Source organism: Drosophila serrata, unplaced genomic scaffold, assembly GCF_035046125.1.
Source record: "Drosophila serrata isolate PLE 108 unplaced genomic scaffold, ASM3504612v1 contig_228, whole genome shotgun sequence".
Lineage (NCBI taxonomy): Eukaryota > Metazoa > Arthropoda > Insecta > Diptera > Drosophilidae > Drosophila > Drosophila serrata.
In genome coordinates, this window is record NW_028257126.1 from 1562945 (window position 1) to 1578971 (window position 16027).

Consider the following 16027-nt stretch of genomic DNA (forward strand, 5'->3'; position numbering starts at 1 on the left):
CAGAGCTGGTCACTTATTAGCTGGCCTGGCAAAACACTTTTAATGCCTTTTTAATGTGCCCGAAACGAGAGCGTTAATTGGTTTATACGGCATGGGCCTAATTACTAAAAGAAAAGTTTCGTTTAACAAATTAAATTCGCATAAATTGCTACAAAAATGGGTTTTGGATTTTACATAAATAATTGAAAAACTTTGGAGAGTACTTTAAAGCTCGGTAATTGTCAGTTTGTTAGATTTAAATATAGAAATAGCTGTAATTAGTGACGTTGAATTCTAATTAGTGAGTGCAATTCTTTATTTGATGTCCTTGTTAAAAAATAATTACTCTTCGAAAATGCATATTTCCGAGCATTTTCCTTGAGGGCTGACTGCTGTCGAGCTGTCAGTTTCGCACATCTGTTGCGCCTGTTCACACTTTGTAAAGCAAATTCAATTTATTTGCATATGACTTGGCTTACGGATTTCTGTGCAAAACGTTGGCCAATTGCAATTTACCATACACACAAATTTAAATTCATGGAGAATATGTACTTTGCCTTCACTATGGTAATATTTCATAATTACGAAATGTATTTAAGCGCGGCAGGATTATGAGATTGTAATAAATCAAGGAGAACTTTGGTAGTAATCCACATGCCTGTCGATGACAAAATCAGGATTTGTGAGCATGTCCTAGATGCGAGGAGTGTGTGTGCGTGTGTGTGCTTTTGTAAGTTCGTTTGGAATTATTGCACACAATAATTTTTGTTGACAGACGACTCTCCTGAGGGCTCTTCGGCCTGGGATGAATTGAATTGATTGAATTTTGTGCAAATTCTGCACAAGTAATTGAATTTGCCTTTGTCATCTGTGCGCTGCATAATTGGTTTAGCTTTGGAAAATGTTTGTGTTTGCATTAGAGATGGCGGCATTAACAAGTGCTCTCAGCTTTTGTAAATTAACTGCCGGCCGCAAATGGCACTTTACGTAGGTATATATTTCGGCACTGTGACCGTGTCAGGATAATAAGACAGGACATGGAATCGAACCACCTAACCGACTTGAAGCATATGACCCATCAGACCGCTGTCACAACTGTCCCGTGAAAATCCGTTGAAAAGTGCAAAAGCGCGCGAAATAGCCATTGAAGGACAACTACGAAAATTGTCAAGTGTGCACAGAGGCTGGAAAAAATTCTGGCTATGAAATGAATAATGTATGCGCTGGCGCCCATTTCGCCACTTCCTCGCTGCCACCCCTCGACCGCTCCTGAACACGCTTTTATGCACAAATTACCTGTCACTTGTGCTTACGTGTGCGTGTAGTAGTGCACGCCTACACGCACACACACACACTCTCGCCTGCGACTTGGCTAAAAGTTTTTTTCGAAGGCTTCCACGGACTCACAGGACCTGCAGGACTAGGGAGCCAGCGGCTGGGAGGTGCCAAAGTGGCGGAGTGGAGGGCCCAGGGACAGACACTTGTGGCAGCTGCTCTGCCATAAATCTGCACTAACGGAGAGGGGTAAATTTATGTTCCGCACTTGCCGCCTGATGCTGTATCCCGCCACTCCCCCCCTAGCCATCCCTCTGGATGTGCAACTGTGCGTGCAAACGCTTAATTAACACGCAATCATCAAAACGCCAGAACACATATTGTACGTGTAGATGCACGGAGAAAATTAGTTCTTAGATCGGAAAAGATGTGTTTTGGAAGCAGAAGTTTATTGGTAATCTAAAAATGTTTAATAAGTTATTAGGGAAAATATTTGTTTTAAGAAGTCATACGAAATTGAAGTATTACGATCGGTTTCCCTTTCGTACGGGAATTCATAGAGAATTCATAGTGAATCAGGATAATTTATACTTAATGATTTGTTTCATCAATGAACTTAAACATTTAACTTGCTTGTTTATTTCATTATATATATTTACAATCAGAGAATACAGCGATGTACAATGTACAACTAAAAAATTATTTATTTCCATCATTTTTTCAAAGTTATAAGACATTTTCTTATTAACCTCATTCAATGTGTTGGTAGGCTCTATTCTTCGCTTCAACTCAAAGGATAAGGACAGGATAAAGGATAAAGGACAAAGGATACAGCTTAAAGAATTTAAGTCAAAAAGTCTAAATTTAAATATTTACCAAATCACATATTAAATAAACCAAGTTCACATTACGCACAAGTCTAGAAATGATCTAGGCTAAAAGATGATGTCAGAATGTAATTTTTGTTTATTTTTTTTAAGTGATTTTACATCGTCATCGGGGTAGGCAGTAAAAATCCATATAAATATAAGCCAATTAAGATAGCCGGTAGGTAGTGTGTGGCAAATGGCCCACCCGGCTGCCGGCCGATTGATATGACCAATGAATGCCAATGGGCCGGGCTCTGGACTTGGCTAACAGGGCAATCGGGTCGGATCGAGGGGGCGTGGCAGGTGTCGAGTGGCCGGAGCCGATGATGCCTTCAAGCGGCCGGTGATGCCATAAATAATTCTCAGGATTGTGGGTTTGCATCGTCCGTGTCCATCTCGGACCTAATCAAACCCAACGGCACCTGGCGGCCCTTGGAGAGCTCTTAATATAGTTAAGTGCCCAGCGGAGGCGGGGTGGAAACTAATATGCTAATAAATAATGCAAAATCATTGACCACATGTGGTTAGCCAGGCTTACTTGGGGCTTAGACCTTGTTGAAGTCAAAATTGTGCGTCCAACTTGGATATGAGATATTAAAATTACTGATATCTGAACACCATATTAATTAAAGCCTAATGAATTTGGTTTACTCAAATTAAATTATAGAAACTGTTAGGAAATCATTCTCCTAAACAAAAGAGCAACTAGTTTTGGCGAGTTTCCATTCAATTATTTTTACATTTCACAGCATATCAAATACAGTTTACAACAGTTTTTTGTGGCACTCCAGCCCCTTCGCTACTGATATTAATTTATGGAATTTCCGTTGCAAAAAGCCATGAGAAAAACTTTTTCCCCTACAGCATGTGCAACACTTTGCTGCAACTTTGTGCTGCATTCAATTACATAATTCAATTAAAAAGTTGACAATGTGAACGGGCTGCTGGGGTCTGAAAATGTCAATGAACAATTCAATTAAACGCTATGCATACGCCAATATCGGAGCGAATGGGGAGAAGTTATAGGAGAATATAGTAAACAAAGCAGGAAGTGGAGTGATGGCGAGGATATTGGCCAACCTCGTCCTTCGTTATGAACGGATATTAATGATGGCCTAGAGGCCAGAGCGAAAAGGGAACCCCAAAGGCCGGTCCTTAAGAGTACTACAGGGCTACACAAATCAGGAAACAAGGTGAACATAATTAATTATGCCAGCAATTACGCGTACAAGGACCTCAACCTGGCGGCACGTGCCTGCTCCTTCCTGGTCCACCTGACAGCGTTTGTATTGTTGACAAATTAATGCGAGCCTCGAATTGAATGCAAATCATTTATATAACACGGAGCCCGAACCGGTCAATGCCCATCAACATTAATTACGTTGACCTTTTTGATTGGTCCCGTGTGCCGGGTCTCTCCTTTGGACTCGGCCATCATTGTCATTGTCATCCGCTTAGCTGATCCCGATCCCGGATTCCGGACGCTGCCATTTCAATTCGGCTAAAAGCTATGGAAATTCCTCGAATAGCCAGCTAAAAGAAGTCCGTAGACTTTAATCCGAATCAAGGCAAGTGTGTTGGAACTTTCTCCTTTTTTGTGTTTCGACTGCCGGGAACTTTTGTCGACAAGTTTTTGCCGAGCGCTCATTGTCCTTGCGACTTGGCATTGGCATAATGAAAAGTCCTTACGTCCTCGAAAACCCAAATATGTCCGGCCATTGGAAATAAGCCAACGAAATTTTAATAGCAAAAAATTGTTATAAATGCAATCAGCCAAGTGACAGTGAAAACTTTATGGCCAAATGCTACTCGCAGCAAGTATTTTCCGCGTCTAGTCTCAGCATTCTGTGGCGTCGTCTCGGTCCTGCGAAGGCAATTGCCGAAACGCTCCAAATGCCGGGATACTCAATAGTGAAAGTCCTGATGTATGCATGGAAAATGGAAAAACGGTGCACACGAATTGTTGCGCATTTATTTTCATGGCCAACGGAAGCAAAGTACCATCCAAAGGAGCTGAGCACTGAAAGAAACAGCACTAACAATATGATTAGTTTTCTCGGAAAACCTTAAGAATTGTTTACAAAACGCTTAATATTTAAATTCAAGGAAACGTACAATTTTGGAATCTGCTTTCATAATGTGTAAGTAAATGTATTAAAAAAAAGAAAAAACTAAAGTTAAATGAGATTATCTGTGAGATACCTTTTACCCTGAACCAATTAATTCGGTTTTCAGTCTATAAAATTGCCTTTTTAAAGTCTTAATTTCCGTTTTGAATTTTTTTTCGTTGTACATCTTTATTACCCCTGCAAGCAACAATATTTAAATGGTCTGTTCGGGAAGTGCAGGCAACTTTTTATGCATTTTAAACTCGATTTCATAACTTTATAATGTCCCCGAAATGTGGCGTTTTTCACATTTCATTGAAATAATAGTCTGCGGCTGTTGGATACCGCCTACTTGGAAGCCAATCAAAATATCCATTTCCCAAGGTAGATTGCAAAAGTTTTCACAAGTCATGGCAAACATGAAACTGACAGGTATTTTCTGCGCACATTCATACATCTATTACGCTGCACTTTGACTTTGACTTTGGCTTGATAAACATGGCACAGGAAGCAATTATATCTTGGGCAGAAGATAAAAAAAAAATCTCCCAGACTCCTTCACGGGGGCCATCAATGTCAAGGACACTCTGTGACTCTTGAATGGCGCCATTCGCACTTACAGTGAACTGTATCGGGGTCCTTTATGGTCATGCCACTACCGAGAAGCAGAGAAAATAAAGATAAATGATAAACTGCAAATGTGATACTGAAACATTGCCTGAATGCTATATGGCTGGCAAAACTTTGACCTGACGCTGCTATATCCATTGATCCCTCTGCCCAGCGTCTGGCTGATTCGGATTCCTTGGGCACATGGCAAATTATAATCGTCTGCCAATTTGACAAGCCTATCAATTGAATTCCGTTTGGGATTCGGATGAACCCCCGCCCTCACCCTCACATATATCTCAATTATAGCGACCTTCCACTGCTGATTGACCCACAGACAAAATTACGGGCAGGGGAATCGCAAATTGTGTTTATTGTTACGTTTAGCGTGCGATTTCCGCTGGGTCAGTGGTCCTTTTATCCCCAAAGTTTATTTTGGTTCATTTACACGGGTGTCACGAGTAATAAAGTTATGGAGAATAACATGCTGATTGTCGGCTAATTGGAAGGGAAGTCCCACGGCGTCCAGAAATCCAAGGTACTTAAGGTTTGTTTTTATGCTGATAAAGGATAAGGATATAAAAAAAAGTAAAGCTCCGTCGAATTAAAATGAGTTGAGCAACACAAAGTACAGAAAGAAGGAAATTTTACATGTTTTTTCAATATGAAATTACAATTAAACATTTCTAATAAAATTTATTTCATTTTTATGAGCATTGATTGTTTTTTTCAAACATGAAAATGTATATTTGTATATTAACTTAAGTGCTTGTCCATTACCAAAGACATTAAACGTCTTGGAGAATGCATGCTGATGGGAAATTTTCTCTTAGTTTGCTTTCTCTTACTTGGGATCCAGTCGGATTTTGTTTTATGCAGTGAACAATTTTATAATATTGTAAGGTTTAATTTAATATATGTTTTATTATTGTATGACAAACATCATTTTCAGTCAGGATTCGTTTTGCGATTGCCCAAAATCTGATGGATATTTAAATTGCTCATTATCTTATTTTTTAACGTTTTTGCAGTGAAAGGTAATGTTTATTGACAATAAGAAGACTTTAGGTTGCACCGAAAACTCATCCTATTAATATCGGCTAAAAGAGTTTATCCATTTTGGATGGAGGACATTCTGAGATATTTCAAAACGGCAAAAAAGGACTTATGGACCTTATGGAACGCTCAACGGAAGATGGATGGCAGATGGATCTCTGTGCCAAGAGTTCATTAGGACGTAAATTCTTGTGGAATTCATACATTCTGGTGATTTTCTAGGTGAAATTTAATTCTGTTGGGACAAAGGGGCAATACGTTGTCATATCTCAAGTATCAAGAAAGATAGAGCTCCTCATTAGTTTACTATTAAAAATTGTATTCCATTCCGCGTTGTACATATGTATATTTGTTTCTATAATAAGCTAGATTGATTTGGCTGTTGATGCTGGTCAAGCCTACTTACATATATGCTTACAGTCGGTCCAATTTGACTGATCAGTCCTTCTTATTTATTTATATGGCTGTATTTTTAATAAGCAACTTTCCGAGTATTACCACAAAATAATATTAAATTTAAATTTATGAATGATAATAATTTCTGTTGACAGTTTTAGTGTGTCTCCTTTTCCTAGCTAATCCGACTGTTGGGAAATTTTCTCTTCTCCCTGCTTAAGTTGTAGCTCTTAAATACTGGTTTAGTTTAGCTGGGAAATTATACTGGTTAAGCAATTGCCATACATTTATATTTATGAATGGAACTTTTACGGCTTGGTGAAGCCTTCAACTTTGACGATTAAATTGATATTGGTTTATTGTGAATGTCATGCTGTACTTGATATTATTATTAAAGTTCTTACTATTGAGGAAATGTTTTCAAGAATCAATATATTTCTCTGCTGAAAATGTTCAAAAAATTCTAAAGATGCTCTAATTCTAAATGAACCCCATATTCAAAGAGAAACTAATACCGAATGGCATACATTTTCGTCAACTTAAATTAAATCGTAATAAATTCTCTGTTAAACGAAAATCCAAATGAATTTAGCAGAGAGTTTCAAAAACTTTGTTGGAATGTTCTTTTGCTTCTTGGAGAGCTTCACCCCAAAAAAAGTTTCAATTGAAAACATAAACAAAATAAAGTTGAACCAACAAGTGAGTTCCTTCGAGATTTCCATCTCGTTGGCTCGTGGCGAACGCTAAGACAATGTCGCTAAGTTCCTGGCCTAAATGGTTTTGGCCCGTTTCCCCTCATCAGCGGCAGTGCCTAATTTTTATGGCTTGTACAGTTGCAGCTGTGCGAGGTAGTAAATTATTGCTCCGTGGAGGAATTCTTTGCTGCCCACGAGGGGATGGTCGCTGGAAACCCCTTTGTTATCGCCCCGACCAACATGGTGTATGCACAATTACGTATACGACATGTAGGCGCTAATATTTAACGCTGACCGCTGTCTAGTTGAGGACAGAACGTGTCCTTTGCAACAGCATGGCCCTCATTGTTGAGCCGAGTCATAAAAATTCCACAATGTTGATTTTAATATATCCTTAATGGGGGCCATAAAAAGAGTTGATGTCCGCAGGGAATGGTCGCAGATAAAGTAAACTTCATTGACTGGAGAATGCCCTAAATTGGCAGTTTGTAAATTGTACATGTTCGGATGGAAAGTCATTCCATTTGTATAAACTGCTTAACAAATTTTAAAATTTAAAAAGAAATTTAAAGTATGCTGTGCCATATTGATTGAAAATGTTGTTATACCCGATTAACAGAGCCATTAAGAGGACTCCTTCAAATTTATTGACTTGAAATTGGCGCGTTAATTGAATGAGTTCCCTTTTTTGTGGCCTGACTCATCTGGTTCTTTTACCAGTCCATCAGAAAGTAACTTTGGCTTTTGAAATTAAACCAAGATCCGTGCGGATGATGGCTCTCAAAAATATTCATAAATCTATTGGGCGAAAGTCATTTAAAAAGTTTGCCAATAATAAAGCCGAGAAAGGTAAGCCGGTCAAGGTGAGGCCGGTGGAAATGAGTTCAATATTAAAGTCTCCAGATAAGATACTTGATGGCCGAAACTTTCGCTCTTTCGTATGTATGGATGGTATCCGTGTATATGCATGTATTTGGATTGGCCAACTTTCGAGTGCTCAAAGGGGGTAGCAGCGGGATGCTCGAAATGAGTTATGTGCCCGGCATGTAAACCCGGTTTGACCAAAAGTTTTGCCAGGAAGTGTAAACATGTTCGCAGGTGTCGAAAGCTAAGCCAAGTTTCGGGCCAAGTTTTTAGCGGCAGGCAAATGGCCAATTTAATTAGTTTTTTTTTGTATCCCTCTTGTTAGTGGTGCCTTCGCGGAACAAAGGCCGTAAACAGTTTCCAATTTATTTAAGCGAAATCTCGGACAGATTCGAGGTCCCGTCCGCCTTGGTTGAAAGTGAAATAAACGAAATGTAATCAAGCAGATGGTTGCCATCCTTCGCTCCATTTTGTTCACTCGGCGGTTAATGGTTAGCCGCATCTGCGAAATTAAACAGATTTTCATGCATTTTTACCGCGCCGATCGAGTTGAAAAGTTTGCGGTTTCAGCTGCCATTTGCTCCCCTTCGATATATATTTTTTTCACTTCCAACGGAAGGATAATTTCTCTGTTTCATTGCACGACAAACACAAAGTCAACGGCAAAGGTGGTGTGTGTGGGGTTGGGTCGAATTACGGAGGGAACTTGTCATATTGTTATGTTGCCCATCCAAAATATTTTCTTTGACCTGTGAAAACTTTTTGGGCATCGTTGAGGTCTGGGCCAACCTCCTGTCTAAAGGTCAGTTGGTCGGCAAAAAGGCTTCGTGCCGAAAAGTTAGGCAATAAAATTCAAAGGACATGGGAAAGGAAATGGTAAATAGGAAAATGTGTATAAAAGGGTTGGGATATTATGATGGATTTAGTAACGCTCACTGTTAGTTTGGTTTAGTCCGTTTTTTCAGTTCATTTCCTATTAAGTCTTGAAAATAACTGAATTTGTTTTGTAAATTTAATACTTTTATATATTTATTTTACTTTTATTTTTTTTTATTCAGGTATATTTTAAGTTTCTTCCATTCCCACATCTTAGTTAGTTCCAAATAAAGCAAGCTTATAATCGTTAGAGTCCTTGATAAAAGCTTTTTGAAAACCTGAAGCTTTGACAGCTTTAAGGATGCCTTTTTTGGTTTGGGTATTATTTACGTAAAAGTCTTGGAAAAGTGTTTATTGAGCTTTGGGGATTTTTTTCAGGTTTGTTTTTTGTTATAAGAGGATTTATTTTGTGGTTAGAAGACTTAATTTAATAGGAAATTATTTTCTATATATATATTGAAACTAAAAACAGATAAAATTGGATATAACCTGTTGTTACATAAAAAGAATCAAATAAAGCACTCGGGCTTTAAAGAAGCTGCTTACTGACAATTAATTTATGTTTCCACTTAAGTACTTAATATTTAATCTATAAAACAATTTAAACTTTAAATAAAAAATCCTGAAATCAAACCGAGCAACTCAAGTTAGTCGGATAACATAATTTGACTCGAAATCTGATTGCCCAAACACACACATCCCTGCCAGTTCTCCCCTCGCTCCGATTATCAAAAGCTGCTTAAGTAATTAAAATGCTTTCGTTATTAATGACTAAATAGGCCTTTGCTGGGGCATATTTTTAGTCCAAGATTTTGGCTGGATCAAATAAATTGCCGCGTCACAAAGGCACGACCAACAGCAACAGCAACAGCAGCGAACAAGAGTAAATATTTTCCTGCCGCACACACATAATTAAATTCCTATTAAATGCAAGAATCGACGAAGGCAGCCGCAAAAGTAAGTAGAATATAATGGCATTTTAGGGCGCAGGCAATGAAACGCACAAAGCCGACGAGCTCCGACAATGAGAATCAAATTATCAACATAATGGCAGCCCGGCAGGAACGGAACCAAACAGGAAGGAAGACAGTTGGGCTCCATAGCCGTGTATACGGTGGTACATATACGGCTTGTTCATTCATAAAACGGTTTTGTGGTATGGGAGGCGAGGACGCGTGTGCTTGAAAAGCTTTTAGAAGCCTAATTGTTGGGGTGTTGAGGAAATAAACCAGGTATTGAAAACAGGGGGCTGAGTATCTATAAGAATTTATCTATGCGATAATGCTTCTTAAAGCCGCTGAATTGTGACCTTAAACTCAAGTTTATCTTTGATCATATTAGTTCAAATATCTGTAAATGATTTCCTTAATCGAAGTTCAATGCAGGGGTTTCCTTTGTGTTTGAAATCGCTGTCAACACAACTTCCTGAAAGTATTTCAATTAAACAAAGAAACATAAGTTCTTAAAAATAAATGTTGCCATTAATCTGTCATTAAAGCAAGAGAACGCGTAAGTATTTTATTCAAATCAAATTCCCAACTGAGGATATGTACCTTCAATATCCCTCAATACATTCCAATTGAACGTTTCAATAATTAATTATATAATCTATCTTTGCTCATTATCATTTGCTTTGCGCCAAGTGCCGCATTTATTTATCCCATCCAATTTAAGCTCGGTTAACCACTCAAAGACACCACCCGAGTGTGGGCCAGTAGGCAATGATATATTTGCTGAACCGGTTTAGCGTGACCTTGGCTATATCAACAGCAACTGAAATCCTTGGCTGATAGTCGGGCAATGCAATCAATTACTTGATAATCCCCAAACAAAACTTTGCATAAACAAAAACCGCTTGGCAGAGGAGTAAGCGGACGTACGACAACAACAAATCGCGAGGCCGCCCGGCAAGTCGGCAGGATTCAATAACAAAAGTCAGCTGTTCCGAGTCCTTGCGCTCTCTCGCAGAGCACATTCACTCTCTGAAAGCTCGCGAAGGACAAAAGCTCCCGATGGGCGGCCATGTGGGGAAGCGGGTCAACGCTGCGTATGCGTTACGTTTCACTTTCGTTGTCGACGAAGTAACTCAGATTCTTCCATTTGGCGGCTGCTGCGACCCAATCAGACTCGTTTCGTATCGCTTCGTTTCGATTTCAGTTTCAGTTCCCGTGCAAATCCCGAGTCGTCTGGTCGTGTGTCCGCAGCAAATTCGTTTAAATTCCAAAAACTCCGGAGCAAGTCGCGCGCGGCTTTCGATTTGTGCTGCGGCTTCTGCTTCTGCTGCCCCAAAAAGTAGGCAACGCGAATTGTGCAAGAAGTCCCCCACTCAACTTGACTGGCAGTGAGTGTGTGTGTGTGTGTCTGTGAGTGTTGTTTGGTGTTTAAAGCTTTAACTCTGCGGAGAGGCAGGATTTTTATGAATGAACCGCCCAGGCGGACGCGGGTCCTGGTAATTGTGTGCGATGTGTGCGCGGTCTGGAAGTCAAGTCGTGCCAGGCATATCAATAGCACTACTTGGCCCAGATGGGTATTAATGAGCCTGCCCAATGAAATGCAAACAATGTGAAACGCAAATTTCGAGAGCAACTCGACGGGAGGCTGCCTAAGCGATCTATGCGTGAATATGGACATTTTAACCCACAAATTATTCCCCCCTGCCAGTTTAAAAAAGTTCTTCAGTTGCATACAAATATCAAAGAGGAAAGAGTATTGAATTGAACCCGAATTTAATAAGCAATGAGACTCTTTTGAACGAATTTTCTTTTGAGTTCTACATAAGTAATTTCTCAATGCTGAAATGCTCACATATCAATTTAAAGCTAAAATATGTTGTTATTTATCTGCCAATTCAAAACTTCAAGAAAACACTTTCGGGTGCCCCATATTTAGATGACCAAAAACTTTAGCCAAAATCCTGGGCTTATGTTACCCACTTCCTGGAAATCTAGAGGCTCAAAAGTAAGCTAGAAAGATTATAAAAAGCTTCTTTCGTCCTTTGGCCCTAATGTGAAATATTTATTTGAGAATGTCCTCCCGCCCAGTCGGGTCCACAAAGTGTCGCCCTCGTCGTTGTTGCTACCGCTGTTGACCCGGCAAATACGTGATCAGATCACACAACAAACCGCAACAGCGGCAGCAACAAAAATCCAAGAAACGGGTGGCAAATACCTTTCCCAGTCCCTCCAACACAGCCGTCGCCATGGCTGCCATTAAAGATGACACACGCCAGCCGGCTGACGCCTGCCCACATTATGGGAGCGAGTGCGAGTACGCGTACTCGTAGGGCATTCCGATTTCAATTCCGCCTTCACCATCGCTGGTACGCACCTCCGCCGGGCGCCTCCCAATCCACCCGCCCGCTGGGATTAATTGCCGAATATTTGTGTGCGGCACGGCGAAGAAGTTCCCCAGCTCTGAGCCACCCCCAAAGGACGAAGGACGAAAATACAAATAGGGAAACAACAAACATAAAGCGTTTACATTTTTCAGTGAAATCGTGGCAGCCATGAAGATGTTGCTGAGGGATATATGAGCCGGGGAGTCTACAATTACCAGAAGCCAGCTACAAGAACACGGCGCAAGTGAAACGGTCGAATCGTTTTAATTGCCTTCGGCAGAAAGGATTTCCTGCACTCCGGCAGTGCGTGTGTGTGTGTGCGTGCGTTCGGGCAAAGTGTGCGCGTGTTGCAGACGAAGGGCGAAGGACCTCAAACGCCAAATCTCCGGCCAGACAAGCCTTTTCGGCCTGTCGACAGCCCTCAAAGCGGCTTAAAGTCCCAGTGGCCAATAGCCAGTTTGGCAGTGCAAAGTGTCTAGGCTGAGCAGACACACACTCTCTTACTCACACATCGAAGGCGGAGCCAGAGCCAACCTGAACCTGCTGGGTGAGTGTGCTTTGTAATTGTAGGCCACTAGCTTATGTTACGTATACGCCATGTCCCACAGCAAGGATGTGCTGGCTGGGAAGTCAGGAAAGTCAGCTAAGCACCTCAACACTTTGGAACTCACTCAAAGTACACAGTGAAAATATATAGAGATGAATTTTATTTGTTAGCTTTCTGAAGAGTAATAAAATTACAAATCAATATTCTCTTTACTATTGGTCTTATATCTTATTCAATTTTTACTAATAATGTCTTATCGAATTTAATTATTTTATGACACATTAAGTTTTAGTGTAGTGAAAACGACTCGCATATAAATTGCACTGAATTTCTGGGAAAGTCTCGCCTGGCTGCCGCTCTTGCCGCTTGTTAGCCAAATCAACCTGCTTGTTATGACAATGACCAAGGTCCTCGAGCAGCGGCAACTACTTGACGAAAACCCCCGAATAAAATAAAATAAATAGAGCTTAGAGAACAAAGCCAGGACGAGCGGAATACACGCGCAAATTGAAGCGACAAAGTCACACAAAAGTCAGACAGACAAATTTTTCAGAAATAACAAATGCGATCCCGGGACTGGGTTAGTCGATGGACTTCCTTCCTTCCGAACGGCAAACAACCAAATCGGACGGAGACATGTGGCAAACGGAATGGAAAGGTTAATAGAATAGAATACTTTCAAAGGACGAAATGCCTGCGATTTGCATGCCACTTGGCAGTTAATAATGAATGAGTGTGAGCTGGGTAGAGTAGTAGCGCTTATAGAATGGGACAAGCCTCGTACTTAATGGCGAGCCCGAGTTTATTGTGTTGATTAAGAGATTGTAAAGGTGCCAGGCAGTCATAAAATGTCTGATAAATGTGTGCTCAGAGTTTTGAATTATTTCCCATTTGATATTATCTAGTCTAGCCGTGATCAAAGAACAATGTGACCCACCGGTTATTGGGCTTATTAAAAGCATTAGTTAATTAAGAAAGTATTCTGGATATAAATCTTAATACAATTTTTAATTGAAAATTAATACGCACATTACTTTAATAACCGGTATGCATTCAGAACAATCTTCTCCCCACATGTCCTTTTAGATTTTCTTTAAACTTTAAATACCCTTACCATTATTGCTCATGTCCAGCTCAGTAAATATTACTAAAGAGAAAAATATTTACGATAGGGAAACAACCTTTTGGCAACCTTCAGGAAAGATTTTCTTTCTCAAAAAATGTATATATTCAATGGCCATGGCTTCCCAAATGGCTGAAATGACGCCCATTAAGGTTTATCTATTAACCCAGTTCGCTGGTTCCTCTTTATACGCCAACGCAGCTTCCTTCAAGGCCGGGTCTTTAAATTAACCGACGTACTATGCGCGGCAAATATATCCTAATTTTGTTTGCAGACTCTTGTCAAGAGCGGCAAACTTCTGGCCGAACTTAAGCTGTTCCTCGCATCTATTCCCGTCCACACAAACTTTGGAACTTGTCGCATACGCGACATAAATCCAAATACATACACGAGCACTTTGTCCTAAGTATGTATACAAGGCCTATCCAGAGACAAAAAGTTCCCTGGGAAGGACACTTTTTGTCGGCGAATTTCGGGAGGGCATGGTGGCCCCTCAAGTTGGAGCGCTTTACGAGAGGCTGTCAAAAAGCCAAAGTGAGACATTTGTTTTCACTGTCTTTACAACTTCCGGCTTGTGGCTTTAACTGTGCTAACGGTCCAAAAATTTGCATGGCTGCTCCCTGAAGTAAGCAACAGCATGCTGTTGGGCTTTAACAAGTTTTCACTAGACTAAAAAAACACACATGTGTTCACGTCACTTGTTCGGAGCCCATCAAGTTTATCTTGAACAGTGGGTAAGGTATGTTGTGCTGTGAATAAATTTATATCAAGGCGGAACATCACCTTAGCCATGAAATAATGTAAATCTTTACAGAACGGGACTTGTTATCCTTTGTGTCAATTTATGCTTGGAAATATATCTATGCTCCCACTGTAAATTGATGATGATAAAAGTGTATCCTACATGCGTAATCAGTAGAGGGGAAGAAGGCATTGCTCATCCATCCACAGACTGCCGCAAGGAGACATCTGAAATGCACAAATCAATGCCACATTGTGTTTGCTTTTGTTCTCCAGTCAAGGCTCTGACGAAATGTTAATCAAATCCCCTCCCAGGCACGGGGCCGGGGAAAGGACAAAGCCGCCCCGTGGCGGTGGCAGGAAATGAGTGCGGCCTACAACAATGATGTTTGCATTGCAATCTGTTCGGGTGTTAAGTAGATTTATGCCACTCCATTATGCCATTCAGCATAGGAGTGCCAATTAAAGGTGTCCTCTGCCACAGCCCTGCATCCCTGGCTGTAGTCCTTTAAAAGGCCCTCCACTTAGCCAGGCATCCTTTTTTTTATTACCAAGCTTTTGTTTGAAATTAAGAGGTGGTGTCTGTGAAGCCTGACGAATCATGAATACGCTTTTTCGAGATATTAAATATATTATGTATCCAAGCAAGCCCAAGCTTTTGTCTCTCCTCTTGGCAGCAAATTGTACCAAATACAATCAGTTGTACTTGCAAACGAACCCTTTCCAAGAGCATCCTTTTATTTTTAAGGTTGCATTTTATGCTCGGCTTATCCCGGGGAACGCAAATCCCAGTCCCATTCCCCAATTCGGGGTTATTTTAAAAGAAACTCGTTACTCAAATCAGGAATGCCGGCTAATGAAATGCTGGGCGTGGCCCTTTTCTGAACCTTTCCTCATTCAGCCTGGCTGCTTTTCATTTGACCTAAGCGGCTTTCCAAAAAATTTATGTTAATTCTTCCTTCTGGTTTTTATACTTTCCTTTTTTTTTCTTCTGGGAGAATGCAGTAATTATTTCTCCGGGACTTTTAGTCCTTCGTGGTCCCTGTTCGGGACTCGGAATCAGCTGGAAATCGTTTATTAAATTTTTTATATGCTGCCAAAGCATTTGGTTTGCCTTCTTGCATTATTTTAACATTTATGCCACCACCGTTTGTTGGCTTTTACATTTATTTGTATTTTTGGCCAACATAACCGGAGCAGAAACGAGGATTTTCCGGGAAGCATCATAATATTAAATGTTTATTTCGCATTTAATGAATTGGATATTTATCGGTTTTTCTTTTTGCCAAAGCCGCACACATGCAGAGCATACAAAATGTAGTGCGGTTAATTTTAAACTTGATGATTTATTCGATTCGCTTTTATCTTAGTATTGCTATTTAGAAATTATGCAAATAGGGGATTAATATATATTTATTTTGAACACTGTTTTTCATATGATTTTCATACTAAATGCTAATTTATTCAGTTATAGCTAAAGAAAAGTAATTAATGTTTTTGTGGGGCTAACAAAAAGTCAGGCTGTAACATAATTTATAGCTTATCTAAAAAT

General features: G+C 40.2%; 1 protein-coding gene across 1 annotated transcript in view; it reads left to right on the plus strand.

Annotated features, from left to right (window-relative positions):
* Positions 1-10783: 10783 nt before the first annotated feature.
* Positions 10784-16027, plus strand: part of LOC110187965 (uncharacterized) — a 57831-nt gene continuing 52587 nt past the window's right edge. The window contains exons 1-2 of the mRNA XM_020957484.2: positions 10784-11019; positions 12217-12611. The gene's annotated coding sequence lies outside the window, so the exon portion shown is untranslated. The remainder of the gene's footprint in view (positions 11020-12216; positions 12612-16027) is intronic.